The sequence below is a fragment of the Ranitomeya variabilis genome, chromosome 4 (genome assembly GCF_051348905.1).
Source record: "Ranitomeya variabilis isolate aRanVar5 chromosome 4, aRanVar5.hap1, whole genome shotgun sequence".
Taxonomy (NCBI): Eukaryota; Metazoa; Chordata; class Amphibia; order Anura; family Dendrobatidae; genus Ranitomeya; species Ranitomeya variabilis.
In genome coordinates this window covers 497,480,630-497,494,342 of record NC_135235.1, presented here as the reverse complement: position 1 = coordinate 497,494,342, position 13,713 = coordinate 497,480,630, and the positions used below count along the sequence as shown (strand labels likewise).

The window sequence follows — 13,713 nt, the reverse complement described above, 5'->3', positions numbered from 1 at the left end:
ATTACACTGAGAAGGACATTATAGCTCAGAGAATGGAAGCGTACCCTGTGTTCAAAAGGCCTCTGACATCACTCCCTTACTAGAGTGATCGGTTATTCGGTGAGACGTTGGGAGTGTTCCCCACGCAGGAACAAAGGATCGCAAGATTCCTATAGACCCAACCAGCAGTGGATCAGTTTTCCAGGACAGTCTAGATCTAAGGGATCTTGGTTCCAAAAAGGTGACCGAAAAGTAAGACCGACCCTGAACCTCAAACTTCTACCAAGCTTGACAAGGTTCCCCTTCTTGGATGGAGTTCCTCCGCTCAGCCATTACTTCAACGGAAAAAGGTGGAGTTTCTGGCATCCACCGACATTCGGGATGCTTACCTTTACATTCCTATGTTTTCCCCTCTTCAAGAATTCCTTCGCTTTTCCTTTCGCGAACAGCATTTTCAAATCACGACCTTGTCCTTCGGCCTTGCTACCGCACCAAGAGTGTTCGCAAGGGTTATGGCAGCTGTCATGTTCCTCTTGCACCCTAGAGGCGTGGTCGTCCTGCCCTATCTGGTCGACTTTCTAGCCGCTCTTCCAGCCCTGCGCTGAGTCGTCTATATCTCTTGGGATACCCTCTCTCTCCTGGGCTGGCAGCTAAACTTAGACAAGTTTTCCTCATTTCCAGCCCAGCAGATATCCTTTTTGAGGATGATCCTGGAATCTTCCAGAAGGTTGGTGATTCTCCCTAGAGACAAGGCCGTGGCCCTTCAACAGGGAGCTCGCGCACTTGTTCACTCATCCCCTCATTCCATTCGATTTGCTAGGAGGGTTCTGCGGAATATTGGTGACGACAATGGAAGTGGTTTCCTTCGATCCTCTCATTTTCTGCAGGTCAATCAGGCTTTCAGAGGGTAGTCTCTGAGCTCCTCCCTCATCCAGGGGAGATCCTTTCTCCCGGGTCAATGGTTATTAGTGACTAACGATGACAGTCCTCTTGATCATTGTTCTGGGGATCCGAACGGTACGACTAGTTCTACAGCAGGTCCAGTGCCTTCTGGCAGGTCACCCCATCCGATTCAATCGGACAGTCCCACGTCTGTGCTATACATCAATCATCTAGCAGGTACCCACAGTCAGGCGTCATGGCCAAGATACCTCACATTCTCTGTTGGGCCACGATCTATCATTCGGTGCTCTCAGCACTACACATCACAGGAGTAGAACTCTGGGCGGCAGACACCGTCAGGGTCCCGCCTCATGTGAGTGGGAACTTCACCCGGAAGTCTTCCATCAGATCTGTCTTCTCTGGAGCACTCCAGATGTAGGTCGGATGGCGTCCAGACTGAACGCAAATGTACTCTAAGTTCATGATTCGGCCTCCAGATCCAAAAGCCATTGCAGTGCATGCTCTGGTTCTTCCATGGTACCAGTTTCCATAATCCCTCTTCTACTACTTCCGAGATCTTTTCGGAAGCAGGAAGGGCCCCAGTGATCCTGGGAGATCCGCACTGACCATGTCAGGTTCTCTCGTTTGCGGAACTAGTATTTTTCCGTCTTATTGCAACAAAACTGCAAATATGGACTTCCTCGCAGGGAGTCTTCACATGTGGTTCTTCCCTATCGCATACCGTTAGATCTTTGGGACCTTAATGGTCCTAGCAGTCTTACAGTAGACTCCTTTTGATCTGGACAGACTTTACTATCAGGGAAGGTCGCCCTTTTTTCTCTGCGATCTCCTCATCCTGACGAGTCTTCGGAGCTAGCCGCTCTGTTCTTTCAGACTTTTTTCCCTTATTACCATCAAGGCTAAGTTGCCCTCAGGCCATCCCCGTCCCTTGTTACCAAGGTGGTATTGTTTTCCCACAGTTATGAGGGCATCGTTCTTCCCTAATCTCTTTCGGCACCAGTCCACAAAACAGAATGGGTTCCCCATATTCTGGATGTGGTGAGTGCTCTGAGTAGGTACGTCTCGAGGACGGCGTCCTTCCGAAGGTTTGACACTTTACTTGGGCTACCTCACGGTAAGAGGACAGCTTCCTGACGGTTACAGGAAGGGTTTAGCCGTTTCATCGGCCATGTTAGCCTGGTGGATTCGTTACACCATCCAGGAGTCGTCCTTCCGTGATAGATGTCAGCATTCCTCCCTGTCTATCAAGGTTTCTTGGGTTCTAGGCACCAGGCTTCTACAAGGCACGCCTGCAAGCTTGCGGGTTCGTCCAGTCCGCATGCATTCTTGAAGCACTATAATTCCCAGACTTCCACAGATGTGAGTCTGGGCAGGCGGACTCTAGGCCATGGTGGCGCACCTGTAAGTAGCAGTTTCACAGGGCCTGATCTGATGTTGCCCCACCCAGGCACTGCTTTGGGACGTCCCACGGTCTGTGTCCCCCAATGAGGCGAAGGAGAAATGGGGATTTTTGTGTACTCACCATAAAATCCTTTTCTCCCAGCCGTTCATTGGGGGACACCGCTCCCACCCTATTATTAGCTTGTGCTTGTTTTATAATTTGACATGATATAGTCTCATATATAATGTGACATGCCATACGCTCATATATTGTTATTGATCGCCTACTGCTTTTGCACCAAACTGGTTAGCTGAGAGCCAGCAGGAGGGTGTATACTGCAGGGGAGGAGCTAACTTTCTTTCTATCACTTAGTGTCAGCCTCCTTATTGTTTGCCCTCTTAGGGGACTTGAAAATACAGTCTTCCGATTGCTTGTGCTGTATACAGCAATACGCTGTATAAAGCAAAAATCATGGTCTCCTTTGAAGCCCTTCCACAGGCATGGTTTCAAAGGAGCTTATCAGCTGTCATGACAACCCATTGGCGACCCGCGATCATGTCACAGGTGCGCTGATGGGCGGAGAAAATTATGCATGCGTGCACGTCTGCGCGTGTTAAGTGCTGCTGTATTGACAGCGGCATTTAACAGGTTTACAATGTTAGCGGTAGGTCCCGGCAGTAATACACAGCCATCGCCTACTGAGTATGGGGCAAGCTTGCTGCAGGAGCCCACTCCATACACCCGCTTCCGACAAGCGCCATACATGTAGGGTGCATGTTGTGAAGAAGTTAATAAACTGTTTTAATAAATTATTATATTGTCCGTGTGAGCAATTTTCCGTTTGGGCATTCATGTGTGTGGGCATGTTGCCTTTGGGCATTTTTCATGGAACCGTACAAAACCTATAATCCAGCCAAAATAGTTGTTTCAATGCATTTGAAATATGGAAAATTGATCTGTTCTTAAACCTATATAGATAACTATACCAGTCAGATTACAGACAACCCCGACATTACACACATACTCTCAATCCCATTCAAAAGGTCATTATTAAAGAGGTTAAAAAGAATCGGTCCTAGCACAGATCACTGCGGTCCCCACTGCTGACTATATCCCATTTAGAGAAAGTACCATTTATGACAGCTCTTGTTTCCTGTCATTTAGCCAATTCTAATAATAATAATAATAATAATCTTTATTTTTATATAGCGCTAACATATTCTGGAGCACTTTACAGTTTGCACACATTATCAACGCTGTCCCTGATGGGGCTCACAATCTAGAATCCCTATCAGTATGTCTTTGGAATGTGGGAGGAAACCAGAGTACCACACAAACACGGGGAGAACACACAAACTCCTTGCAGATGTTGTCCTTGGTGGCATTTGAACCCAGGACCCCAGCTCTGCAAGGCTGCAGTGCTATCCACTGAGCCACCGTGCTGCCCAATTCCTTACCCATCTGCATATAGTTTCCACCAGTCCCTGTGTATAGAGTTTCAGTATAAGGCTGTTATGTGGTACTGTATCAAATGCCTTTGCAGAGTCCAGATAAATCACATCAGCCGCATTACCAACATCCAAACTTGCACTTACCTCCTCATAGAAACCCAACATTTTAGTTAGACACGACCTATCTATCTTTCAAAACAGCTGACATGTCCCCAGAAAAATGTGGGCTCACCGCCGGAGCCCACATCAAAGCGGGGGATACTGACATCGGTGTACTAATATGTCTGATGTTGGTAAGGGGTTAATGCTACTGGCAATTTATTTATTTTTTTGGATAACTTTGCTTAATTTCTTTTTTATATTTCTTACTTAGATCTTTATAATCCTGAAATGCAATTTCTTCTATTCTTAGCCTTCAGGATTTTGAATTCCCTTTGTTTTAGTCTGATTAAACTTTGTAGTGTCTTATTTATCCATAATGGTTTCTTTTTATTCTTGAACATTTTATTACCAGAGGGTAAAGTTTTCTACAGGATTCTAGTAATATATCCTTAAACATGCCCCATTTATGTTCGGTATCCCCAGTTACCATGAGATGGTCCAAGTCTACATGATTAAGCTCTTCCCTTAATTTGTGGAAATCCGCTTTCCTAAAGTTCCAGGTTTTTGCATTTCCCCTTTTGAATATTTTATTGAAAATTACTTTGAAGCATCCCATATTATGGTCACTGCATCCCTAATGCTCCCTGACCTGTAGATCTGAAATTGTATCTGGTTTATTTGACAGAACCAGATCCAGCAGATTACCTTCCCTGGTCAGTTCATCTACCAGCTGAGAGAAGTAATTGTCCTGAATTGTGGCTAAGAATTTGCAGCTTTTAGCACAACTAGAAGATTCTATGTCCCATTGATTGTTTCTATAGGTAAAATCTCCCACAATAAGGACCTTATTATTATTTGCTGCCTTTTTTATTTGCTGCAGCATTTCCTCCTCTACCTGTTCAGCTTTATTAGGAGGCTTTTAGCAAACTCCAATTAGCAGCTTTCCATTATTGCCGTCCCAATATACATTTACCCATACTGACTCTACATTGTCGCAGCTACCCCCAATGTTGTCATTGAGCACTAGTCTTAACCCCTTAGCGACAGAGCCAATTTGGTACTTAATGACCGAGCCAATTTTTACAATTCTGACCACTGTCACTTTATGAGGTTATAACTCTGGAACGCTTTATCGGATCCCGCTGATTCTGAGATTGTTTTTTCGTGACATATTGTACTTCAAGTTAGTGGTAACATTTCTAAGATATTACTTGCGATTATTTATGAAAAAAATGGAAATATGGCGAAAATTTTTAAAATTTTGCAATTTTCAAACTTTTTATTTTTATGCCCTTAAATCAGAGAGATATGTCACAAAAAATAGTTAATAAATAACATTTCCCACATGTCCACTTTACATCAGCACAATTTTGGAAACAAAATTTTTTTTTGTTAGGGAGTTATAAGGGTTAAAAGTTGACCAGCAATTTCTCATTTTTACAACACCATGTTTTTTTTAGGGACCACATCACCTTTGAAGTCATTTTGAGGGGTCTATATGATAGAAAATAACCAAGTGTGACACCATTCTAAAAACTGCACCCCTCAAGCTGCTCAAAACCACATTCAAGAAGTTTATTAACCCTTTACGTACTTCACAGGAACTGAAACAATGTGGACGAAAAAAATGAACATTTAACTTTTTTTTGCAAACATTTTACTTCAGAACCATTTTTTTTAATTTTCACAAGTGTAAAAACAGAAATTTAACCACAAATTTTGTTGTGCAATTTCTCCTGAGTACGCCGATACCCCATATGTGGAGGTAAACCACTGTTTGGGCGCACCGCAGAGCTTGGAAGTGAAGGAGCGCCGTTTGACTGTTTCAATGCAGAATTGGCTGGGATTGAGATCGGACGCCATGTCGCGTTTGGAGAGCCCCTAATGTGCCTAAACAGTGGAAACCCCTCACAAATGACACCATTTTGTAAACTAGACCCCTTAAGGAACTTATCTAGATGTGTGGTGAGCACTTTAAACCCCCAGGTGCTTCACAGAAGTTTATTAAAAAAATCGCATTTTTTCTACAAAAATGATCTTTTTGCCTCCAAATTTTTATTTTACCAAGGGTAACAGGAGAAAATGGACCCCAGAAGTTGTTGTACAATTTGTCCTGAGTACGCCGACACCCCATATGTGGGGGTAAACCACTGTTTGGGCGCATGGCTGAGCTCGGAAGCAAAGGAGCGCCATTTGACTTTTCAATGCAAATTTGACTGGAATTGAGATCGGACGCCATGTCGCATTTGGAGAGCCCCTGATGTGCCTAAACAGTAGAAACCCCCCAAAAGTGACCCCATTTTGGAAACTAGACCCCCCATGGAACTTATCTAGATGTCTAGTGAGAACTTTGAATGCCCAAGTGCATCACAGAAGTTTATAATGCAGAGTAGTGAAAATAGAAAATATTTTTTTTTCCACAAAAAAGATTTTTAGCCCCCAAGTTTTTATTTTCACAAGGGTAACAAGAGAAATTGGACACCAATATTTGTTCTCCAATTTGTCCTGAGTATGCTGGTACCCCATATGTGGGGGTAAACCACGGTTTGGGCACACGGCAGAGCTCTTGAAGAGAAGGAGCGCCATTTTGGAATTCAGACTTTCTCAACCCTAACCTCAAACCTAACCCTATTCCCAACCCTAACCTTAACCCTAATCCCAACCCTAACCCTAATCCCAACCCTAATCCCAAACGTAACCCTAATCCCAACCGTAACCCTAATACCAACCCTAATCCAAACCCTAACCCTAATCCCAACTCTATCCCTAACTTTAGCCCCAACCCTAACCCTAATTTTAGCCCCAACCCTTGCCCTAACCCTAACTTTAGCCCCAATCCTAACTCTAAATCTAACCCTAGCCCTAACGTTAGCCCCAACCAAACCCTAAGGCTACTTTCACACTTGGGTCGTGTGGCATCCGTCACAATCCGTCGTTTTGGACAAAAAACGGATCCTGAAAATGTGCCCACAGGATGCCTTTTTTGCCCATAGACTTGTATTACCGACGGATGGCCACACGTCGCGTCCATCGTGCACTGGATCCGTTGTGTTTTGGCGGACCGTCGTCACAAAAAAAGTTCAATGTAACCTTTTTTTTGTACGTCGCGTCCGCCATTTCCGCGCATGCGTGGCCGTAACTCTGCCCCCTCCTTCCCAAGACATAGACTGGGCAGCGGATGCGTTGAAAAACTGCATCCACTGCCCACATTGTGCACAATTTTCACAACGTGCGTTGGTATGTCGGGCTGACGCATTGCAACCGCCCCGTACCGACGCAAGTGTGAAAGAAGCCTAAGGCTACTTTCACACTAGCGTCGTACTCGGCCCATCGCAGTGTGTCGGGCCGACGCTAGCGTTGTAAGCGCCGCACAACGGGTGCAGAGGATGCTGTTTTTTCAACGCATCCGCTGCCCCATTGTGAGGTGCGGGGAAGCAGGGGCGGAGTTCCGGCCGCGCATGCGCGGTCGGAAATGGCGGACACGTCGCACAAAAAAAGTTACATGTAGCGTTGTTTTGTGCCGACGGTCCGCCAAAGCACGACGCATCCGTCGCACGACGGATGCGACGTGTGGCAATCCGTCGCAATGTGTCGCTAATGCAAGTCAATGGAGAAAAAAACGCATCCTGCAAGCACTTTTGCAGGATGCGTTTTTTCTCCAACGACGCATTGCGACGGAAGCCAAAAAACACTAGTGTGAAAGTAGCCTAACCCTAACCCTAGCCCTAACCCTAAATTTAGCCCCAACCCTAGCCCCAACCCTAGCCCCAACCCTAGCCCCAACCCTAGCCCCAACCCTAGCCCTAACCCTAGCCCTAACCCTAATTTTAGCCCCAACTCGTCTCTCCTGCCGGCCGGCAGATGGCAGCAGATGGCGGGCGCATTGCGCATGCGCCCGCCATTTTCTTTGCAGAGGAAGAAGCCGGCCGGCAAGAGGAGACGCAGGAGGACTCGGGGACACCGGGTGAGTATGATAGGGTCCCCGAATCCCCCTATTTCTCTGTCCTCTGATGTGCGATCACATCAGAGGACAGAGAATTACAGATCGCTTTTTTTTTTGCGGTCGCTGGTAAACAGTTAATTACCGGCGACCGCAAAGCAGGGGTCGGTAAAAACCGACCCCGATCATGTTCTTTGGGGTCTCGGCTACCCCCGGCAGCCGAGACCCCAAAGATTTTCCGGGTGCCGGGCGGCGGGCGCACTGCGCATGCGTCCGCCATTTTTTCCCGGAAAAAAGATGGCGGCGCTCATCGGGAGCCACGAGGAGCACCGGGGGAGATAGGTGAGTATTGGGGGGCTATTGGGGGCCATCGGGGACACTATTTCTCTGTCCTCCGATGTGCGATCACATCGGAGGACAGAGAAATTAAATGGCAAATCGCGTTTTTTTTTGTTGCGACCGCCGGTAAACGGTTAATTACCGGCGATCGCAACTCGGGGGTCGGTAAAAACCCCCCGAATCATGTTCTCTGGGGTCTCGGCTACCCTCGGCAACCGAGACCCCCAGAGAAAATCCGACTCTGGGGGGCGCTATTCACTTTTTCCACAGCGCCGTTAATTAACGGCGCTGTGGTTTAAGTACCCTTAACTGCCGCCGTTAAAAGGCGTATCGGCGGTCGTTAAGGGGTTAAGTTAGATTTAATAAAAATACACACCCTCCACCTTTTTCTGTCTTTCCTGTCCTTTCCATCTGTAGTGTAAACCTCTTTTCGTCATCCAGTCTTTCGTCCAGCCAGGTCTCCGTAATGCCCACCACATCGTTTTCTGTGGTCTCCAGTTCGTTAATTTTGTTTGCAAGACTTCTTGCATTTGCCAGTAGACATTTATTACTATTAGCACATTTATTACTACTTCTCACTTTCTTATGTTGCTTGCTTGTCCTTTCCCCTCCTAAATCCTCAATGACCCCAACTGACTCACTCTTTACCTACTCTATCTATCCCCTTTTTTAGCACAACTACCTCCCCCCCCCCCCCCCAGATCCTAGTTTAAAAGCCCCTCCATCCGGCTGACCATTTTGTTCCCCAAGCACAGCTGCACCCTCACCATTGAGGTGCTACCCTTCCCTACCGTAGAGCCTGTAGCCGACAGAAGTCAGCCCAGTTCTCAATGAACTCAAACCCTTCCTTCCTGCACCAAATTCAAAGCCACTTATTTATCTCCTCCCGCTGTCTTTCTAGTGACGCACGTGGCACCGGCGGTATTTTGGAAAACACCCCCTGGAGGTCCTGGCCTTCAGATTCTTTCCTAGTTCCCTGTAATAATTTTTAAGGACCTTCTACCTCCCTCTAACTTTGTCATTGGTACCAATGTGTACCATGCCAGCTGGGTTTATTCCCAGCCCCACCCAGCAGTACTTCTATCCGATCCGCAATATATGCCAAACCCGAGCACCCGGCAGACAACACACTGTTCAACATTTAGGGTCTCGGCGGCAGATGACCCTGTCTGTCTGCCTAATTATAGAGTCCCCACCACCAACATCTGTCAGGCCTTCGTTGAACTCCTACATCCTTCCTTCCTACAGCAGTAGTTTTCCTGGTTGCTAGGAGCAATGCCCTGTTGTAGTGATCCCAGTCCTGGGCTTGAATTCCGAATATCCGTCAAAAAGGCATATTTACTAGGTTGTGCCAGATCAGGACTGATCTCCCTGACACTTTTCCCCCTACCCCTTCTTGTAACCTTTACTCAGCTACATACTTCCGTCCTGCTCTTCTCCACCTCCACCTGCCTCCATATCACTGGCTCCAGCCAGAGCAAGCTAAGTGAGCTCGAAACTCCTCTCCAAGTTTGCTATGCTCCTGAGTGTTGCAAGCTGCACATTTAGATCCATTACCTGGGCTTCCAAACATGTAACTCTCTGGCACCGAGTACAGACCTATTCACCCACAAATGGCTGGTCAGGGCATGCATACTTCTCACAAGATGCACACCGGATAGCATTTTCCATGGAGCACATATTCGATGGGGACAAACTGTACAGATAAAAGCAGAAAAACACGAAACTATGCTCTTGCGTTAAACTATGATATTCTGTTTAACTATACACTGCGTGCAGAATTATTAGGCAAGTTGTATTTCAGAGGATTATTTTTATTATTGATCAACAACTATGTTCTCAATCAACCCAAAAGACTCATAAATATCAAAGCTTAATATTTTTGGAAGTTGGAGTGGGGTTTTCTTAGATTTGGCTATCTTAGGAGGATATCTGTTTGTGCAGGTAACTATTACTGTGCAGAATTATTAGGCAACTTAATAAAAACCAAATACAATCCCATCTCACTTGTTTATTTTCACCAGGTAAACCAATATAACTGCACAAAATTTAGAAATAAACATTTCTGACATGCAAAAACAAAACAAAAAAAAATTAGTGACCAATATAGCCACCTTTCTTTATGATGACACTCAACAGCATTCCATCCATAGATTCTGTCAGTTGCTTGATCTGTTTATGACCAACATTGCGTGCAGCAGCCACCACAGCCTCCCAGACACTGTTCCGAGAGGTGGACTGTTTTCCCTCCCTGTAGATCTTACATTTTATGAGGGACCACAAGTTCTCTATGGGGTTCAGATCAGGTGAACAAGGGGGCCATGACATTATTTTTTCTTCTTTGAGACCTTTACTGGCCAGCCACACTGTGGAGTAGTTGGAGGCATGTGATGGAGCATTGTCCTGCATGAAAATCATGTATTTTTTGAATGATACCGACTTTTTCCTGTACCACTGCTTGAAGAAGTTGTCTTCCAGAAACTGGCAGTAGGTCTGGGAGTTGAGCTTCACTCCATCCTCAACCCGAAAAGGTCCCACAAGTTCATCTTTGATGATACCAGCCCATACCAGTACCCACCTCCACCTTGCTGGCGTCTCAGTCGGAGTGGAGCTCTCTGCCCTTTACTGATCCAGCCTCTGGCCCATCCATCTGGTCCATCAAGAGTCACTCTCATTTCATCAGTCCATAAAACCTTTGAAAAGTCAGTCTTAAGATATTTCTTGGCCCAGGCTTTACGTTTTATCTTATGTTTCTCGTTCAAAGGTGGTCATTTTTCAGCCTTCTTTACCTTGGCCATGTCCCTGAGTATCGCACACCTTGTGCTTTTTGTTACTCCAGTAACATTGCAGCTCTGAAATATGGCACAACAAGTGGCAAATGGCATCTTGGCAGCTTCACGCTTGATTTTCCTCAATTCCTCAATTCATGGGCAGTTATTTTGCGCAATTTTTGCCCAACATGCTTCTTGCGACCCTGTTGGCTATTTGCCATGAAACGCTTGATTGTTCGGTGATCACGCTTCAAAAGTTTGGCAATTTCATGACTGCTGCATCCCTCTGCAAGGCATCTCACAATTTTGGACTTTTCAGAGCCCGTCAAATCTCTTCTGACCCATTTTGCCAAAAGAAAGAAAGTTGCCTAATAATTAAGTACACCTTATATAGGGTTTTGATGTCATTAGACAACACCCCTCCTCATTACAGAGATGCACATCACCTGTAGTTGGCTCTCCAGCCTGAACAGCTTGGAGTAGGACAACATGTATAAAAAGTATCATGTGATCCACAAAACAACTTGCCTAATAATTCTGCACGCAGTGTATAGACCTGTACAAGCACTGGTGGACACAGGCAGAAAACGGCCCCTGTGCAAGAACAATATATGGGCCCTTTACAGCCAAAGAGCTCCTAAAAATGAAAATTTGTACCTGCTTTCCTGCTTTGGAGGTAGAGATGGCCCCCTTACCTCTTTGGCCCCTGTGCTAGTGCACAGGTTGCACCAATGATACAGGTGCTTTTCACAAAATTGGAATATCATCAAAAAGTTTAATTTATTTCAGTTCTTCAATACAAAAAGTGAAACTCATATATTATATAGAGTCATTACAAAGAGAGTGATACATTTCAAGTGTTTATTTCTGTTAATGTTGATGATTATGGCTTACAGCCAATGAAAACCCAAAAGTAATTATCTCAGTAAATTAGAATACTTTATAATACCAGCTTGAAAAATGATTTTAAAATCCGAAATGTTGGCCTACTGAAATGTATGTTCAATAAATACACTCAATACTAGGTTGGGACTCCTTTTGCATCAATTACTGGAGAATGAAATTTCCATCTCCAAAAAGCTTATCGGCAGAGGGAAGCATGAAGTGCTCTAAAATTTCCTAGTAGACGGCTGCACTGACTTTGGTCTTGATAAAACACAGTGGACCTACACTAGCAGATGACATGGCTCCGCAACCATCACTGATTGTGGAAGCTTCACACTAGACCTCAGGCAGCTTGGATTGTGTGCCTCTCCACTCTTCCTTCAGACTCTGGGACCTTGATTTCCAAATTAAATACAAAATTTACTTTCATCTGAAAACAACACCTTGGACCACAGAGCAACAGTCCAGTTCTTTTTCTCCTTGGCCCAGGTAAGACGCTTCTGGTGTTGTCTATTGGTCATGAGTGGCTTGACCCAAGGAATGTGGCACTTGTAGCCCATGTCCTGGATACTCTGTGTGTGTGTGTGTGTGTGTGTGTGTGTGTGTGTGTGTGTGTGTGTGTGGTGGCTCTTGAAGCAATGACTACAGCAGCAGTTCATGCCTTGTGAATCTTCCCCAAATTTTTGAATGGCCTTTTCTTAACAATCCTTTTAAGGCTGCGGTTATCCCGGTTGCTTGTGCACCTTTTTCTACCACACTTTTTCCTTCCAATCAACTTTTCATTAATATGCTTGGATACAGCAATCTGTGAACTGCCAGCTTATTTAGCAATGACCATTTGTGGCTTACCCTCCTTGTGGAGAGTGTCAATGACTGCCTTCTGGACATCTGTCAAGTCAGCAGTCTTCCCCATGATTGTGGAGCCTACTGAAATAGACTTGGGGATCTTTTTAAACACTGGGGAAGCCTTTGTAGGTGTTTTTTTGCTAATTATTCTAATTTACTGAGATAATTACTTTTGGGTTTTCATTGGCTGTAAGCCATAATCATCAACATTAACAGAAATAAACACTTGAAATAGATCACTCTGTTTGTAATGACTCTATATTTACTTTTTGTATTGAAGAACTGAAATAAATTAACTTCTTGATGATTTTCTAATTTTGTGGGAAGCACCTGTATGACCGTCCCTCTGCACAAGTAAGGATTGATTTTGTATCTATATGGTGTAAAGCTAAATTATTTTGGTTGCGTGATTTTCAAAACTGTCAGGTCTTCAAGATTAAATTGAAAATGAACAGGGAATGTTGGTATTAAAAACAAAAAAAAAATATTGACGAGTTAATTCCTTGCAGCTTTGGTGTCTCCCGACCTTTGCTGCAGCTTTTTACTATGCACGTGATCTTTGCAGCAGAGTAAACTGATGCTAGTAGTCGAGGAATTAACAAGTTAGTATTGTCTTTGTCTGGAATTTTTTGTTAAAAAAAGCAGGAAATGTGAGTCGCCCGCCAGGGCCGTGGGGTACTTGGTGGTGCCGGGTCCGTTACTTAAAGGGATGTGTTACGGTGGCGGCGACCCGGTCTGTGGCCCTGGGCACCCATGTTAAAGGGACGGTCTTTAAAGGGGTTGTTGAAATAAAGTAAGTTCGTGACACCACCTGTGGTATTCGGTCAGTAGGAACCGGCGCTGCTTAAAGGGGTGCACTGGGGTGATGTTATGGCAGCAGGGATGGTATGGCTTCCCACAGGTGAAGCTGGGTTCCCGATGTTGTAGGGGATGGTGAGTAGTGCGGAAAGAACGAGGACACAGGGTTGCAGTCTCTTTACCTCTTTACTGAAGCAATTCAGGCAGCCACAGTCCAGGGTACCGGATCACAGGTGCTGGTGGTGGTCCGGCCGGCTTAGAAGCAAGTTGGGAGTTCCCCTTACTAGGTGAGATTAGAAGCCTTCCTACTAGCGCTGT

At 45.3% G+C, this 13,713-nt stretch overlaps 1 protein-coding gene across 3 annotated transcripts in view; it reads left to right on the top strand.

The window, feature by feature from the left end:
• Window positions 1–13,713, top strand: part of EZH1 (enhancer of zeste 1 polycomb repressive complex 2 subunit) — a 118,458-nt gene that overhangs the window by 59,044 nt on the left and 45,701 nt on the right. The gene's annotated exons all lie outside the window — the stretch shown is intronic.